This window comes from Dreissena polymorpha, chromosome 6, assembly GCF_020536995.1.
Source record: "Dreissena polymorpha isolate Duluth1 chromosome 6, UMN_Dpol_1.0, whole genome shotgun sequence".
NCBI lineage: Eukaryota > Metazoa > Mollusca > Bivalvia > Myida > Dreissenidae > Dreissena > Dreissena polymorpha.
This window is the reverse complement of record NC_068360.1, coordinates 52,537,176-52,557,295: the sequence shown is the minus strand read 5'-3', so window position 1 is coordinate 52,557,295 and position 20,120 is coordinate 52,537,176. Positions and strand designations below refer to the sequence as shown.

The 20,120-nt window shown below is 36.7% G+C and overlaps 1 protein-coding gene across 3 annotated transcripts in view; it reads right to left on the bottom strand.

Moving 5' to 3' along the window:
• The window catches only part of LOC127833413 (thimet oligopeptidase-like), a 388,329-nt gene that overhangs the window by 264,731 nt on the left and 103,478 nt on the right, over positions 1-20,120 (bottom strand). The gene's annotated exons all lie outside the window — the stretch shown is intronic.

Sequence of the window (20,120 nt, the reverse complement as noted above, 5' to 3'; positions counted from 1 at the left end):
ATTTTATAAAACATTACAAAGTTGCCCCATGATAGAAAGTCACAATTGTTGGGGTTTTGAGTTGGATTGAATTACAGGCACGCAGCATTATAGTTAGTACCCACTATCCCCAGCTGCTACCCCTTTCCAAAACTCTCAAATGTGTCCATTTGTTATACAAAATAACAACACAAAAGAGGTTAGTAAAAAAAACCTTATATATATATAATTTTAAAAAAATTGACTTACTTTTTTATGTCCCCCCCCCCCACTATAGTGGGGGACATATTGTTTTTGCCCCGTGTTGGTTTGTGTGTTTGTTTGCATCAAAATTTAACATTTGCCATATCTTTTGCAATATTGAAGATAGCAACATGATATTTGGCATGCATGTGTGTCTCATGGAGCTGCACATTTGAGTGCTGAAAGGTTAAGGTCATCCTTCAAGGTCAAATATACAGTTTCAAAGCGGCACAGAATGGGACATAGTGTTTCTGACAAACACATATCTTGTTTGTTTTGTTATTTTTTATAACAAATGGACAATTTTGAGAGTTTTGGGAGAGCAGCTGGGGGAGGAGGTTAGTAACTTATGCCAGAGTGCCTGTGGATTAAATAAAGGAATTACCGGTACATTTATTGATAAAATGTTAAAAACCACATATAATAAAGCTACCGAAACATTCATTCATTTGTACATGATAGTGGTCAATCTGACGACAGTTTTCGTGTCATATAAATGATTACGAAAATCTATGTTTGTTGTGTAGATCAGTTTTGACTTCGAACACAAAGATGGCAGTTTTTAACCAGGTTTTCGAAGAAAAAAACTGGTTATTAGATTGGTGAATGTCGGCGACGGGCGGAACAAGCTTGTCCGGACCATAACTTTGTCATTCACTGTGAGTTTGTAAATCATTTGGCAGGTTTGTTCACCATCATTGGACGGTGTGTCGCGTAAAAGAATTACGTCGATATCTCCAAGGTCAAGGTCACACTGAGTTCAAAGGTCAAAAATGGCCATAAATGAGCTTGTCAGGGCTATAACTATGTTGTTCCCTGTGAGATTTTAAAATCATTTGGCACATTTGTTCACCATCATTGGACAGTGTGTCCTGCGAAAGAATTATGTCGATATCTCCAAGGTCACACTCTTTGAGTTCAAAGGTTAAAAATGGCCATAAATGAGCTTGTCCGGGCCATAACTATGTTGTTCATTAGGAGATTTTAAAATCATTTGGCACATTTAATCACCATCATTGGACAGTGTGTCGCGCGAAAGAATTTCGTCGATATCTCCAAGGTCAAGGTCACATTTTGAGTTCAAAGGTAAAAAATGGCCATAAATGAGCTTGTCCGGGCCATAACTATGTCATTCATTGTGAGATTTTAAAATCATTTGGCACATTAGTTCACCATCATTGGACGGTGTGTCGTGCGAATGAATTACATCAATATCTCAAAGATCAAGGTCACACTTTGAGTTCAGAGGTCAAAAATGGCCATAAATAAGCTTGTCTGGACCATTACTATGTGATTCATTGCGCATTTTTAAAATCATTTGGCACATTTGTTCACCATCATTGGACGGAGTGTCACGCGAAAGAATTACGTCAATATCTCCAAGGTCAAGGTCATACTTTAAGTTCAAAAATCAAAATGGCCATACATGATAATTGCATAATAATTCTTAAAAATCCCCACAAATTAGCTTCTCCTGTTTTTTGCAAAATATCCTGTGGCGATGTAGCATGTGGGGGTATACGTCAAGTCTGTGACAAAGCTCTAGTTATAAATATTTTTTATTGAAAACCTCAAAGACGTATAGATAACTGTTATCTATAGGTCTTTGAAAACCTGGTTTTGTGACAATTGTGTCCCTTGTTATGTAATAATATGATAACACTTTTAACGGGATATCATACATCTGTTCTGGATCACAAAAAGTAGTATATTTAGTAGCAACGTATGTTTGTGGTATTAATATGACAGAGAGCAATGTTTCTTGTTCTACATTCTGACTCGAGTTTAACTAGGATATATATGATCGGATTCATTTTTAGCTCTACTGGCCGAAGGCCTGAAGAGCTTATGTCAAACTTGTTCATTGTCGTTATATCAATGAGGACTCGAACCCTATTGAAAATGGGTTACATCAGAGTAAAAAGTCCAGAATTATCTCCCCTTGAATTTGAGAAAATAGTGAAATAAGGGTTGTTTACGCAATTAAGTCCACAGTTTTCATGCAATCATTTCCCAACTTGCACAGTGTCTATCTGAATGATTAAAGTATTTTGTGGACTTGTGAAATAGCAGAATAAAATCCCAATGAACACTACATCGGACTTGTGTATGCAATGTAATCCAATTGAATTATGTCAACTGCATTTTACGGAGCCCAACGTGATTATGACCGGAACCATCAGTTTTGCCAAAAGTGTACTCCATTTTCAGGTAGGAAAGTTGTTATGTTCTGGCCTATTCAGCATGTGCACGTTGTACTGGTAAACAATCTTTCCCATGGAAGTGTGAGTACCGTTAAATTAAATGACCGCGACGAAACTACTAAAATACCGTTGAAAATGGCGAAAAAAAACATCACTGATTTCCAGGAAGTCTATTTAATATATTTTACAAAGCAATGCGCATACAAGTCACATCAATCTAATACATGTGTACTAAATTACTTAAACTTGCTATTTATACAGAAGTAACGAACATCAATACGATCATATTATCCGTATATGGAAACTGATTTTCTAATGTCATTTGAAATGAGAGAGAAAGCTGTAACATTTTAGACGTTTAAATAAATCATACGTTATGCGCATTATTCAATCAAACATGAGCAGATTTTTAGCTCACCTTAGCGCAATGCGCTCATGGTGAGCTTTTGTGATCGCTTTTTGTACGTCGTGCGGCGTCAACATTTTCCTTGTTAACACTCTAGAGGCCACCTTTATTGTCCAATCTTCATGAAATTTGGTCCGAACATTGGTCTCAATAATATCTTGGATTATTTCGAAAATGGTTACGTTTGCTTGAAAAACATGGCTGCCAAGGGGCGGGGCATTTTTCCTTCCATGGCTTTATATGGCTATAGTAAAATCTTGTTAACACTCTAGAGCCAACATTTATTGTCCGATCTTCATGAAACTTGGTAAAAAGATTCATCCCAATATCTTGGACAAGTTTAAAAATGATGCCGGTTGGTTGAAAAACATGGCCGCCAGGGGGCGGAGCATTTTTCCTTATATGGCTATAGTAAAACTTTGTTAACACTCTGGAGGCCAAATTATACCGATCTTCATGAAACTTGGTCAAAAGATTCGTCCCAATGATATCTTGTATGAGTTCGAAAACGGTTTCGGTTGCTTTAAAAACATTGCCACCAAGGGTGCAGAGCATTTTTCCTTATATGGACTTATGAATCTTCATGAAACTTTGTCATAATATTTGTTTAAATGATATCTTTGATGTGAATGAAAATGGTTCTGGTCTGTTGAAAAACGTGGCTGACAGGGTGTTCACTAGTCGTGAAAGTTGGTAAGAACATTTTGTTCTTGGGCTGCACAGAACAGGTCAGTTCCTTTGAATCTGAGTGTGAGTGAGTGACTTTGGGCCTTTCATGCCCTCTTGTTGCCTTTGTTTCCAATCGATATTATTTTAAATGAATGCGATGGGTTCGTAAAACATCCCGAAGAATCGTAAGCTATTCTTAATTGTTAATGTAGTATTTGTAAATTTTCAACCCAAAACAGATTCATTTATTATAGAATGATTTACTTACCAAGTTGCGTATTTAAGTAGCAGTGTCGCTTTATACTGATTTATCATATAGTTGCGTAGTTAAGTAGCTGTTTCGCTCTATGCTAGTAACGTCATTATGTTCTGATTTATTATATATTGACGTATTTAGTTGGTTGTAGCGTCACTTTACACTGATTTATCATATAGCTGTTAATTTAAGAAGCCATATTATTCACTTTTGGTTTATCATACAGTATCGAACATAAGAACCAGATTCGTTAAATGCATATATATATATATATATATATATATTACAGTGCGATATTTAATTAAGTAACATATGTCTGTTTATCATATAATGGCGTATTCAAGTAACAGCGACGATTTTCGTCGGTTTATCATCCATTAGCGTATTTAAGAAACACAGTGTCATTCAACATCGACTTAACATCTAATAGCGTATGTTAGTAACACAGTGTCACTTAACTCCGGTTTATCATACACCTACGTCTTAAGTAATTCATAACAACTTCAGTGTATGTGAAAATATTTGTTCAAAGTTGTAGATAGTGGGCTCATAAAGTATTTAACCGTCTTATTCAGTTAAATAATAGTACTTCCGAAATGCATAAGCATTAATTGAATATAATGAATTTCCGCTTCATTGAAACAAATTACGTCACCTTACCTCACTCTCGCATGTGGTTCGTCTACGACATAGTCCGCAGACCAGCTTCCTCCAGACGTCTCGGTACTCGGCTCGTCTCTCCAGCGTCCCCGCGTCTTGCCAATCTACTTGGCATCTGTATCCAGGTCTCGGCGCCAGGTGTTTCGAGACCTCTTGAGAGTTCTCAAGAAATCATGCGGACACGAAATAATATACGGACCGACCATCCGACCATCTTTGAAGGTGAATGAAATGGTGACAATATAATAATTCAGGTCGACAATACGGATGCGAATATTATGACCTGATCAATCGTCTAAGACTGCTATAGATGTTTGTTTTGTACCGTTGATTGTTGAAATTGGAAACCAGAGTACAATGCGACGACTTATACATAATAATTATAAAACTTGTTTAAACATGTGGTAATTTTAAATAGAACCACTAAGTTGGAGCATGATCAAGTGACATCTATATCATTTACAAATACATATATAAATTTACATCATTACATTCCTTAGTACACCACAATGAGATATAAAACATGAAAAAGATATTTTCTAATTTTAACTAAATAAAGAAAACAATTGTTGCTGCTTGTAGTGCTATAAATTTACATCATTACATTCCTTAGTACACCACAGTGAAATATAAAACATGAAAAAGATATTTTCTAATTTTAATTAAATAAAGAAAACAATTGTTGCTGCTTGTAGTGTTACTACTTGATAGTAATACAATCACAAATCCTACCATGTCCCATTCATTGTCGGTTCACGTCCATTTAGTTCATACGCATTTCCTCTTACCATAGTTCCTTTGTTTTATTTTCTGACAAGTTAAATTGATTTTTGTTTTTATTTTGATTATGTTTATTTATGAGAGCATGTGCCGCAAATGTCATCGAGCCATGCCCCCGATAATCTATGTTGGCCTGAACGATGTTAGTACAAGCAGTAAATGATATAATGCATTTGCTGTAATTATTGATTTGCCTACCGTAGTAAATGCTTTATGTCACGCTCCATGAATACCTAACTTAATGGTGGTTGCCATGGTTATATTTTAGCCCGATTTGTTATACTGCGAAATATTATGACGATGTGACCAGTCATCTCGTTATACACGTATTTAATTGTTCGTCGTTTTGCGTTTTCCATGTTGTCACCTATTCTAGTTTAACGCAATAATCGTAAGAGTAATTGTTAATTTAAACTGTGTGTGTCCATTTAAGGATGCAATACTGCATCAGCCAATGATGATCTGATCCAGCAATCGACTTGTTTTGATGCCTTTGTGTCTTTTACAATCAAACATCAACAAATTGATTGCTTCTTTTTTTATTAATTACAATGTGTAACTGTTATGAAGTAACTTTCTTTGCTTTAAACAGTTCTTATCATCTGTACTTACCATGTTCATATGTATCTATTATATGTTTTACTATTGCATTGTAAAAACTAAAAACTGAACTTGCAAAAATGATATAATCGAAACTTCCAATAGTCAACGAACAAATGTGCAGTCGTTGTTTTGAACGAACGCTTGAAGGGAGAGACAAACCGAATTTTCAAACTTGGTACTCGCACAATCAAAGAGGCATCTTCCTACATTCACATCGGTTTGAAGTGCGACCCGTTTCTACGTTCTACAGGAATGGTTGATGATGCGTGCAACAAGCTTCGAGGGACATATCTGAGTATCGTTAATAGTGGAATATCTCCCCTTGCACCCAACCCGTCAACATCTGTAAAAGTTTATAACTCGGTTGTGATATTTAAAGCATTATATGGCTGTAAACTGTGGACTTCAATAAGTGCAGGGGGCATACTTAAGCTAAAAAGCTCTCATAGGTTTTGCCTAAAAAACATACAGGGTCTGCCACAAAACACTGCAACTAACTTTACTTTATGTGCTATCCATGCCGTGCCTATGGAGACAATAGTTGATTACAGAAAGCTGGTTTTTCTATGACAACTTTGCAACCTTCCAAAAACATACATGGCCAAATATTTGTTTAACAGCAGACTCATATATTATAAATAGTTTGACAAATAACACCATGGTTTCATTCCTGACATAGGTGTGATATTTTACAAGTACGAACTTAACCACATCATGGATCAATACATTACAGAAGGCCTGTTCCCGGTGAAAAGTGTGTGGTAAGCTATGCTCCGCCGACACGTTACACAAGAAAGGAATATAAATCTGTTTTTCAAGAGTGTTCAGAAAAGTACCCCTTTCTTGGCTCACTAATATAACGGTCCGACGGAGTGTGGTTTATCAAGGTGCCTGAACCACGTGACTTTTTCGGCTATGTGTGGGACAATTGGATGTAAACAAAACGTCGCTTCAGGTAACGTTTTTGATAATTTCTTCATTATTTCAAAACCATTTTCAAAAAAAAAGACGAGTGCCCGGTCATTGTCAAAAGACACAACTTTGGTAAGTTTGCGCTAAATTAATTAATTAATTTTTCCAAAAAGTGCAACCGCGCGCTTGAAAACACACGAAGTGAAATGCTATGTGTGGTATATTTTTTATTCGATCAACAAAAACGTTGATTACAATGTTGTCGAGGGTTTAAAAAATAGGACGGACATTGTAATTCTTCATAGTAATGTATCTTTACTATTTTCCAGGTAAAACTTAACACGTGCTAAAAGATATAACGATTTAATAACAATAATCACAAGCTAATTTCACTGAGTGTTCGTTCGTTAACAGTCGGACAGGCTCTCGGCGTCCCCTCAATACGCATGCGCAACGCGCTTCCGATGGGTCAGACGCAACTCTCCAGGTCAGCCACAACACTCCCCCGTCTTTATTGTTGGAACCGCTCCCCGGACCAGGTACAACCGCCCGAAACAATATTCTGCCATTTATCTGGTTGTGGTTTGTTGTGCCAATCCTGGATTGCCAAACTGGCGTATATTGGGGACCATCGATTTCCGAGGTAGATCTACAGGGCAACCTGCCCTGTGGAGATCGCATCAGACAGGTTGACTGCGTTTCTCGTGGTGACTTTCAGGATGTGCTGCGTTGTCACCCCCTGAAGTTCCGCCAACATCGCAGTCACATCCCCATCTTCCGTTGGCGCCGGAAATCGATGATAGGGCCTAGTGAAGTAAGGAGCGTGAATTCACTCCTGTTGTAACAAAAGTGGGTGTTGGGAAAAACTTCCAGCCAACACCCGACACGACTGAGTGAACGGCTCGCCCCCCGGATCCCACGGATATGAATCAGGCTGACTAGCCGATTCCATTTGATTGAAAACATGAGCTAACTGGCCGCTTGGATCGGCCAACTGTCTATCGTAAACTGTTGGCGCATGGACCTTTTCAAATTTAACCCCCACGCTGTCACACCCAGGGACACGACAGGTGTGGTTTCTTGTACACTTATCCACCTGGCGCTGGCTCTCCAAGCTCTTCTGGATCTGGGACAAACTGTCCCTTCTTGTGGTCGTGCGACTCCGTAAAGGACTTGTATCCTCGGACTGGTCGCCCTCGACCCCGTCTCTTCTGGTGGTCGTGCGACTCCGAACAGGACTTGTATCCTCGGACTGATCGCCCTCGACCCCTACCAAAGGTAGACATCCAACCGCCCAGGACTCGGTATGACCTTCTGCCTTCTTGTCCGAGAAGTGACACTCTTGGACCCCAACAGTAGCTTCTACCTTGTCACCGCTGGAAGAACTGACATCCATCGGGCAAACTGCCGTCGATGACTTTTTATGACCCTTTCTCGGAATTGGCGTTCCTGACAGGATATCCGAATCCGGACCTATGTCCACTGTTCGTTTGAACATGATAACTTTTGCTACCACCGGTTTATCTCTGAATGTTGTATTCAAAGGTATACTTTCGCCATTGATTAAAAGGCAGTCCGAGTGCAGATCAATCAATGCCTTGAAGTGCCGCAGCAGGTCATGTCCCAGCAACATCTCATCACTGATTGGCGCTACACATACCCCTTCCCTGGAAGACTGCTTTCCAAGCTGTACGTGTAAAGGCTGTGTCACAAATCCTTTGAGAACCGAATTCTTATCAGCAAGCTGCATGTTGATTTCCCTGACCTTGCCTGGTTTCCGCTCTAACTGGTCATAGACTGCTGAAGACAGTATAGATATATCCGCTCCAGAGTCTACCCGAGCCCTAACCTGACGGTCTCCTACCAACATATTCACATACGAAGACCCTGCCGTCACAACCATGACTGCTATGGTCTCCACTCCACTTGCTGACACGGATTTGCCCCCTTCCTTTTCAGCCGCCAATCCAGATGAAGCATCCTGCTGCACTTCAACCGGCACTAACAAATGGCCTCTTGCTACATCGGGCTGCGGTGCCTGGCCTTCGCTACCGGCCCTTTGGAGTTGGGTCTTCTGTGGACTCTTTTCAGCCACTTGACCTTCAGACGTAGATTTAAGGGATTCCTGGTGCACCTTACAATTCTTTTTTATATGGCCCCTGCCATTACAATGAAAACATCTGAAAGTCCTCTGTGGGAACGTCATATCCTCGTTATTTCTTGCACTGTTTGATGCTAAACTAGCTTCAAACTTACAAGTCAGCTGCTCGATCGCCTTTTCCAGTTTTTCTAATCTCACATCACACGGGGACTGAACCGCATTGACCGCTATTCCTTGATCATATTGCTTAGCCTTCTTGCCATCCACCACTTGAGTGACATACCGATGGTGTCGTACCAGATCAACAGCATGCTGAATAGATCGTGGTCGTTCAAAACAGGCGTGTTTCCCTGCTTCACTGTCAATACAACCTTGACAGAACTTTGAAACTGCCTCCCTTTGACCAAACTGATCAGGAAGGTCCCTAAAAGCAGGTATTGCCAGAGTTAACACTCTATCCGCCCAATCTTCTAACGATTCCTCCGGTTGCTGTGTAGCCTGCTGGAACTTAGCTCTACTTGTCTCAGGTAGTTCCTTTGAACCAAAGCGCCTTTCCATCTTTCGCATAATGTCACGGAAAGAAAAACTTTCTACCATATGCGTCTCGATAGTGAAGTAATCGAGAGCCTTCCCCTCGAGGCACCAGTTCAGGTAATCACGGCATTCATGATCAGACCATTTGTAGACTTTCCGATAGCTGTTGAACTTTTGCTTGAATGACAGCCAACTGGTTCGTCCATCATATCGTAGGTTCTTTGGCTGCCTCCTTGGATCACCGTGGACTCTAGAGTGATATTCATTCTCTGATAAACTATCAGATTCTGAACTGGAACTGTAATAGAACCTTGATTGTGATGACCTTGCCCTGTGACGACCTTGTACATGACGATGCCGCCTCCTTGAAACACCGTGTCTTGACCCTGATCTCGAACTGGAGTCGCTGGAGTGATTCCTGTGCTTTGGCTTTTGTGATGGCCTACCACCAGATGGAGCATGACTGTAGCGGGAATGTTTACGAACTGACCGTCTGTTGTCGTCTTCATTTCCCGAGCCACTGTCGTCGTCTTCCTCTGATACCCTATCCTGTGACCGACGACGCCTAAAATGATCATAAGTCTTGGAGTGATTTCCCCTTTGCCTCATTTCCACCCGCACCGCTGATTCATTGTCCGAGTCACTGCTCTCATTTCTTCTGAATTGTTTCTTCAACGGCTGTTCAACCCCCTGGCTATAAATTGAGGGCTTACAGGGCCTTTCATCGTGTCTTGACTGCTTTTTCTTATCGTTTTTAAATGGGCTGCTGCTCTTCATCTTCATATCTACCGCTACTGATTCCGCTTTTAATATCAGAAGCTATTTGTTTTTCAGATACATCATCAAGGCAATTCGGGGCCTTGCATAAAACTTCTGTGTATTTATTGCATCTTACACAGTTCGGATCACTGCAGAAGTTTAATACCTAAATAGTCCAAACGATGTATTTAAACCAAATTATGTTGAATAATATTGTTAACCAATGTTCACTTAATTAATTGCAACAATAGCCCACCATACCAACCAAACTGGTCAGAAGTATACGAACAGCCAAGTTCAACATCCTCCGTCTTTACAACTGCAGCATAGTATCTGTTTGCAAACTGCAAAAAAACACCCTGTGTGCCCCCGAAAACTGCAAATGCGAGAAGTCACTGTGCGCAAACTGCGACGTACCCATGTGCGCCTCCGCAAACTGCGAAAACGGCTAGTACATGTTCACCTGTGTGCTCATAAACTCGTGACGTCACAGCAACAATTTTCTCTTCAAGAGAAACACTTCTTAAACAAATTAATACTGCCAAACTGGCTCAAATTTGTTTAAAAATACTCTGTGCTGGTCGATCTGCACCGACGAACGTACTCGAGATCTAGACGATCTCAGTTGTGAAATACGATGTTTCAATAGCACGTGGTTGCCAAACTGGCAAATGCAAAAAGTTCTTAATTACCCGGAATCCCGCTGTTCTTTAAGTATTTGCCTCGTCGCCAATAATGTATCTTTACTATTTTCCAGGTAAAACTTAACACGTGCTAAAAGATATAACGATTTAATAACAATAATCACAAGCTAATTTCACTGAGTGTTCGTTCGTTAACAGTCGGACAGGCTCTCGGCGTCCCCTCAATACGCATGCGCAACGCGCTTCCGATGGGTCAGACGCAACTCTCCAGGTCAGCCACAACAATAGAGAAGCTACATACATTGTATGTTTGCGCAAATACATCTGATTCGGAGTGTGTGTATGAAAGTGTAATGATGCTATGTGTGAGACAAATTTTTTAAATGCTATGTGTGGTATACAAACTAAACTAGAGAATCGAAAGATTGACATTAACGTCAATAATATTTAAAGTCTGTCTGAATAACAAAAGTTGGTCAATAAACCTTGTTGGTAGTGTTTTGCGCGCCTTAAATATGATAATCCTACGTTCATGTTACTCGAAATTATCATGATTGTCGATAACTTATATTCATATTTTGTTTACTTTTAGAATGCCATTTGTTTGCGAACGGTGTGGCAGAGAGGGCAAAACACGGTCGGGGATCTCCTTACACAAAGCCACCCACGCACGGACAGGAAAATAGTTCCGTTGGGCAAACTTGTTCTTGTTTCTTTAAAATTGATTTTTACAAAATGTTGAATTTTCAGTGAATTGTTACTGCCAACTAATGCACTTGTTTAATACACAAAATCGTAAGGATTGTTTGTGCAAGATGTCATGTAAATATTGTTGCAACAAAACTACAAAAAGTGTTAGTTGTGTGTTTTTTAGCAGGAATGTGTAGGCATTTTTGACTGTAACGATAGTTATTAAATAAGCATAAAGAGATCATACAGCATTTTGAAACAAATAGACACTAGGATCAATAACATTTTTTCTGGAAAATCACGTATTTGTATCTAAATCCTATTGAGCTTTCTGATATATCACGCATGCTATTTTTTTAAGTTTACCAGTTCATTTCATTTGTATTTTGTTCTTTTCAGGGAGACTAAAGTATTTTTGGAAGCACCTTCAAGAGACGTACTGATATCTTGATCAATGAAAAGTTGTTATATACAAACATGTATAGTAAATGTTCCAAAGTTTCAATGACTGTTTGTTTTATTACCAGATGGTGCAAGTATTGCAGGGAAAGAAAACAATCAAAGTAAACATTACATAAAAATTTGACATTTCAACAAATTGAACAACATTATATGATTTAATTTTAATTACTTGGTGCAGTGGTAACAAGATCTTGCAGCGCCTTTTCATAACCGGGGCGAATGAGTATTTTCATTAAACATCTCAAGCTATTTTCAGTTATTCAGATTTCATTTGAATTTGAGTAAATGAAGTATTGATGCAGTTCAATATGTTTGTTGGTATAATAACCCCCACAAGTCAAGACGTTTTGGCGATGATCATTTGTTATGACTTAATTGGAGCATTCATATGTTTGAATAGCAAGATTTGCAAATTCATAAATTGACTGATTACAATTTCTTTGTGAATACTAATGTACTTCTTTATGTATTTGGTGCTTTCATTTCTATTGTTACATGTGCATGCTAGTTATAAAGTAATTGTTATTATTTATGACGTGTTTATTTTGATATACTGAAGATATTCATATGGATATAATATTGGAATAGACCACAAACACGCATTATTGGATTCGAAGATGTTCATATGGAGATGATATTGGAATAGACCACAAACAAGCATCATTGGATTTAAATTGTTATGTGTTATGAAACACCTGTTTTATTAACACACATAATCAGATTGTATGTTCATCTAATCAATTTTAGTAATAACATAGATACAAAACCCATAAATATACCCACATATCAATACACACGCTTTGTTTTGCTTATGCAAAAATACATGTTAAATGGTATGTTTGCATAGTTAGTTGAAATAGCTTTCCATAAACATCACAGAATGAAGCGGGGTCCCTGTCTCTGTCACTGTGGTTTTGATAATTAACTTGCCACATATCACCTTCCGTGTGGTATGATGGTGTTCATGTAGTTCTTACACAGTTTCGAACCTTAAAAAGCGTTACAGATCTTTCGACTAATCCTTTTCAAGTCTGAAAACAATAGAAGTAAAACCCATTGTAAAGCATGTGCTCTTATTTTCTATGTCATTCATTAAAAAATGGACCAAATTCAATAATCAGACAGAAATTTCAATCATTATATTTATTAAAAGACAATAAGTAAAACAAAGAAATATTATATTTCAACATAACATGTATGCGTTTATAAGAATTATGTTCAGTTAAACATAAATTGTTTAATCATTACACGATTACTTCAGTATTCAATAATGTAACATTTGGTTAATTTGATATATTTTCAGGACATACTAAAGTTTATGTTCTAGATTCTTACAAAACTGTGTTCAGATTAAATGCAGAACTGACGGGCAAATTCTTGTATACCACACATAGCATTTAAAAAATGTGTCCCACACATAGCAGTATAACATTTATATACACACACTCCGAATTAGATGTATTTGCGCAAACATACAAAGTAAGTAGCTTATCTATGAAGAAAAACAATGTCCGCCCTATTTTTTAAACCCTCGACAATATTATAATCAATGTTTTTGTTGATTGAACAAAAAATGTACCACACATAGCATTTCACCTAATGTGTTTTCAAACACGCGGTTGCACTTTTTGGAAAAAATACTTAATTAATTTTGCGCAAACTTAACAAAGTTGTGTCTTTTTACAATGACCGGGCACTCGTCTTTGTTTTGTTTTGAAAATGGTTTTGAAATAATGAACAAATTGTCAAAAACGTTACCTGAAGCGACGTTTTGTTTACATCCGATTGTCCCACACATAGCCGAAAAAGTCACGTGGTTCAGGCACCTTGTTTATGGACTACCGCCAGAAATAATCCTGAACTCTCCTCTCTTTGTATTAAGACAAGCCGAGTAATTGGGCTATGCCCGCGTATATAAATACATGTGCACTTTGTAATGGAGTGAATTCGAATATATATGCACCATCGTATTCTATTCTGTAATGTGAATTCTAACACTCGTGAACAGTTATGGAATACCATAATAGACACAAATGGACTTGGTGCTTTCAACCAGATGTGTCGCTCTAGTCTTTCTGAGCAGAGCAATTATATTCTCCGGATGTTTCTTGATATAAATTATGAAAACCTCAATCATACAAGACCTTCATCACTAGTCTGCAAACTGTTTTTACAGTATGGGACTCACTAAATGATTAGCTTGCGATTATTTAACATAATGATCATGATAACACGATACTATTGGCTGCCTGACTAGAATTTCGCTCTTGCCTCCTAGATGGGACAACTTAGAGACTCATCTAAGTAATAAAAAAAAACAAAGCATCGCGATTGTACTAAATACTTATGTTTATAAAGTTCTCTCTTTTTTGCTGATGTTGATGTTAACATCCATATATATCGTTTATGTTAATATTAACCTGAATCCTTATTCATATATAGTTATATTGTGTTTTGATCTTCGTATCTTGTATATGGAGGAATAAAAGTAAAAGTACAGGTAAACAATCGGCCCAACAAATCACACAATTACGGTTCAGTGTGCTGGATGTATTTTCGTTAAATTGCGACACTGACATATTATTAACTATTAAACGATGAGGCATTTATTGCTTAAAAATAACTGTGAAAGTGCCTCAATCGGCCATAAAAAATGTATAAATTGCTTTCTTTTTTCTCATATAATCCGTTTTCCAAACATCTCCCATTTAGTTCGAAACAAAAACATTTATTTATTTTGTATTTTTCATTTTAAAATTGTTGTTGTTTTAAATCGTTGCTCAAGAACCGTATTTTTCTATTGTTAGCGTGTTCTACTTTATGTTGACTATTGTATAGTATAACTCAATTAAGGGATTCTCAGATTAGTAAACGTACACACTGGAAAAAAAGTTATAGATTTGCAATTTTATGTTGTAATTATGCTATTTGCGATAAAACAGTAATACTGGACATTTTCCAATCTCTAAATTATTCCCTATATGCATCAGTAAAAATTAGAAGACCTGACAGCAAGCGCATGCGCGCTGCGCACATCAGCTTCTTGTTAACAAACAATGCATCGAACCCAATCTGTGACCGAAAGTGCAAAAAAAGAGGAACAAAAGCTCGATGCCATCGATTTTGCTGGAAAACAATCAATTATTGCGATCAGACTGAAAATTGGAAGACCCTTAAAGCTTCTTTGGAACAGACGAAGACAGTGTTGTGGCTCAAACACCGATCGATTCGTAAGTTTGACCATTATTGGCAAGTGTTGCGTGATTGTGCCTCCAGATGTTCGTACATAATTTGGTGAATTTACTGTAAAGAACACTCCACCACATTGTCTCAGTAGATTTCCAACGAAAAAAATATATTTAAAGATGAATGAGCGTGCGTCCTCGGCGTTATCATTGATTTTGATGCTTTACTGGAGACTTTACAACAACTTATGCTATGAAAAAAATTACCATATGATACAATCTTCACAACATTATTTGAACTTGAATGGTATTTTTTACATTTTGCAAATACACCTTCATTGGCCAGAATATTGTGTATTCAATGTAAAGAATCATATGGTTTTTATGACAACTATCGACACGCATTTTATTTGACCAGATGCTAAATCTGCCAAATGAGGAGCATTTAATATTTTATAGATACCGAAGATTTATTGTTAATAAAAAAGACAGCAGAAAAACAAGAAATTTGTATTTTATCATTTTTATTTTAAGTGTAATTGGAACATCAGGTGAGACCTTTAAGACAATCAAAGTACTGACAGTACCGGTGTGACGATGCTTTTGAAAAGGATTGATATAAAAGCTTCTATTTAAGTTTATCTACATCACCACAATTGTGTATGTGGGTACGAAAATTTTGGGTAGGAAAAAAATGGGTACGAAAATTTTGGGTACAAAAATTATGCCAAAAAAATTAAGTACGTAAAAAGATTTGGTTACGAAAAAAAATTGGGTAGGAAAAAAATTGGGTACGAAAAAAATTTGGTTACGAGCTAAAATTTGGGTACGAAAAAAAAATTGGGTACGAAAAAATTGGGTACGAAAAATGTAGGGTACGAAAAAATATTGGGGGTACGGGAAAGTAGTACCCGTTGGGAACTTGATCCTTTCAGCAAAACTGGGAGGCGGGTTACATTCTCGATCAAATATAACAAGAAATATCTTTAAAAAGGTATTCGACGTGTATTTTCTGTACTACTTATATTAAAAAACTGTCTGTTACAGTAAAACGTGTGTGGGTTCAAAACTTGACATGCTCTTTAATTACACCATGCTCTTTAATTTCACATGTATATTATACCAAACTTAATATTTCGTTGTTTCCTTTCCTAAGTTAATGATGCTATGTGTACGGACGTGATTTCACAATCCCATATGCATGAACAAATACTTTTTCTCTTTTTATTTTTTTTTCTTTTTCTCTAATTCAATAAGCTTAGGCATGTTTGTTCGTTAAGTACGGTAACAATTTCATGATGATTCCCGATCGAAAGTGGGTATGAGCACATAGTCGTAAGAGCACTTGAATACGTGAGTTCGCCCATGAACACATGGTAAGGTTAACTAAATCTCCGCGATACGACCTAATATGTGTTTAAAACAGCAAACAATATCCAACAAACGAATGAGTTGTCAAACATAGTATGTGCACTGATGTGGCTCTGTAATTTATGTTTGAAAAGATTATTAAATATGCAAAATGAGAAAGCACGCAGAAGAGCGAGTATCACATATGTGATACGGCTATTATGCTGTTTATATACCATAGTCGCTACAACGTTTACAAATAGCAGGTTCGAAATAATTCGTTTTCTTTACACACATGATCGCGTCGAAAGTTAATTATACACGTTTTAATTCGCAATATATTTACTAAATCACGACAAATGTCAAATACAATACAGAAAATGCATAGTTGTTTCATTGATCTATAAACATATAATGGATTGAAAATAACTGATTTAAAATAAACGTTTTCAAACTATTATTAAATCTTTTCCCAGAATATGCTGTCCTATTTATAGCTGAGCTTCCTATACCTTTATCAATGATAATCAGCGAGGTATGCCGATTAGAAAAATCGAGCTATATCAATCGGACTGGTTCGGTCTTTTACATAGGTTGCCATTGTGAAGAATTTTTGTCATGATATGATAACTTAGACGATGCTTCGCAGCATCATCAAAAAGTACAACTGTACAAGAAACAAAAATGGTCAAGAGTAGATAAGAAAATACCGATTTGTAGACTTGTAGTGGACCTAGTGAAAATTATTGCTATTTCTGAGCAATTCTACCGAGGGCAGATTTGTATGGTACTACCAAAAATATCGACTGCATACAATATATAATACAATATATTGAATAAATATGGATTAACATTATGAATTCTGTAATCATGTTTGAAACGATTGTTGGCCCTTTTTATGTGCATGGTAACTATCCCTTTTAAAAAACTCATTAATACTAAAAAATCAACGAAAAGTTTGTACCATATTTCGTAAAATGAAGTTACCAAATACAAAATAGTATTCCTTATAGCAAAAGCAAAATTTTCAACGCCATATGTTTTCTGGTGACATGGATGTCTGTAGATACATAATGCTTGTTTTTATTTTATTTTGACATAAAAAATCCATTTTAATTTCCCGCGACGATATCTATTCATACGACACACGAACACTAACATGGTACAATTTTTGTCTTCGTATGTCGTATGAATATCAGTGCGGGAAATTAAAGGAATTTATTGTGACACGCATTTTGTAACTAAAAATATCTTTGTTACCAGAACACATCTGGCTTTGAAATGTTGGCTTTTGCTGTAAGAAACATTGATTTTGTATTGGGTAACTTTATTTAACGAAATTTTGTTTGAAATTTTCGTTGATTTTTAATTATTAAATGAAAGGTAAATAATAGAACATGATTGATTGTTATTTTTACATGGTCACAGATAGCAAAACAAGTGTGCATCTTGCAAACACAGTGCAGTGTTATTTATTGTACATTTGTCTTGATCACCACTTGATTGTAATTGTAAGATATTTTTATAAAAACATTTTGTACTGTCTTATACTATTGTTCATTTTCGAAATATCTTTTCAGGGTGAACGTTGACTTCTGTGATCCAGTTTATGATCCAGATGTTCTCACATATCATCCAACTGACCTTGATCTGTGAATTGTTTAAGTAGAGTTTCTAAGCTCATGAATTTTGAAAATTCTGAAGTATTTATTCATTATTTGCTCACTTTGTTTGGTTTGTCTCGGTTAAAAATATTGCTCATCCAAAGAAAAGTGTTATTCAAAATCTGTTCATTTATATCAAACTACGTCGTCAGTATGGTATGTTTAGATTTGCTTATACTGTAGATGTGTAGTCAAACAGATGCTGAGGTCCTTAATGGGGCTGCTAGTGATGGCGTTGAGAATTATCTTCAGCCATAGTTCGGTAGGCAAGCCTCTAGCAGATGTGACAGAGGAGGACATGACAGAGGACAAGTATGTCATCAGACGACACTGCATCGACACGCTTGCAGATATACTGGCGTTCAAGCACTGTTCAATGTGTAGGAAGAATGTCGTTTTTAAGACAAGACTGTTGGGTGAACGTTCATTGTCATTTTCGGTAAGAAACGTATATTCAACATGTTAATTTGTTAGATGTTATTATAAACTAAAAAGGAAACATCTTTGTATGAGATACAATGCTGCATGGGTATTTTAGTTCGTATGTTCAATCTTCAGAGTGTCCATACTTTACTCGTCACTAGGTCATTTCAAATTTTAGCACAAAATATTGATCTCACTTACGTGAGCCTCTTGTTTATTAATTCCTGATTGTCAGCACCAATTAGTTTAACATATGTTGCTAGTTATATAATGCTACAAATAGGATTTACATTACCAAATAAATCATGAATAAATAAACATTTCAATGACCATTATTGAAAATAAATCAAATTTACAGCAGGGTTAACGTTTTGTTTGAAATTTAAATATTTGTTTTATTTAAAGACTTTTGAAGACGGGCATGTTGAACACAGATGGCAGAGCTCTGCAGTTCGTCCACATGGAATATCCATTGTCATTTGTTCTGCATATTTGTTTAATGATCTGCAAATGTGTTTTGAAATTATAACGATGAAAATCCCACAGTCTGTATAATTAAACATATACAAAGTTAAGTGCTTAAAAACATATACATTTCAATGTTTCAAGTCAAATAATTTGTTTATGTTATAAATGATATGATACAATTGCGATATTTTGTATGTCATGTATTTCAATTAAAGACGAATGCTGCATTTACATGCAAGCAAGCTGCTTCAATTAAAATTCACGACAAAAAACTTACATTATCATTATAAACAAGTCAATAAAAACTATAGCAACATTTTAATAATTTGAGAACGTCGGAGTGCCCATTCTTGCTTGGCTTGAGTCTTTTTTATTTGCGAGTTCAGAGTTCCCACCACAGAGGGCCCATCCTTGTTGAGTGGATCGAGGACAAACGGTTCAGACAGAAGTCCTTTTAAAGAGGCTTAAAACCTTCAAAACGCAGGTACATAGCTTCAGAAATAAGATACTAGTACATGTTTACTGAAGATTATCATTAATCATATGGGAGAACTGAATATACTTCTCCTTCGATTAACCTTCAACAGTTTTATTTAACAGATCTTCCATTTTCTTCCCCTTGATTTCTTTGATGTCAATGTTTTCCAAGATCTGATTTCGAATTTCGGCTATTGTTTGGTTCTCAATGGACAATATTTCAGGCTTTCCTTCTTCAATTATGAAAATAACATCTTGTTGGAATTCCTCATTTTTGGACAAGAATGCCTCATACATGTAGTACTTTTCTTTGAGGAATTTACTATCCACAGTGATTTTGTTTATCCCCATTTAAGCTTCTGTGTTCCTTTTGATCCATTGGATGCAGCAGATATTCCTTCTTGTGCAGCAGTTCTCTGATTGGCAGAATTTCATGGAAGTATACTTTTTGTTTTTCTTTGTAGATGCCAGATTCTACATTGGAACTGCCTGATGCCATGTGAAGAGTTTTTCTGCAGCTGCGAAAAATAAAATTCAACAAAATTTAAAATAGTTGGCATGTTTGTTTTCCAGCCATAAATGTCGCAGTACATACAATTAATTACAGTAGTAACAATTACACATTAAACTTAAAATGACCTTTAAGGCAGA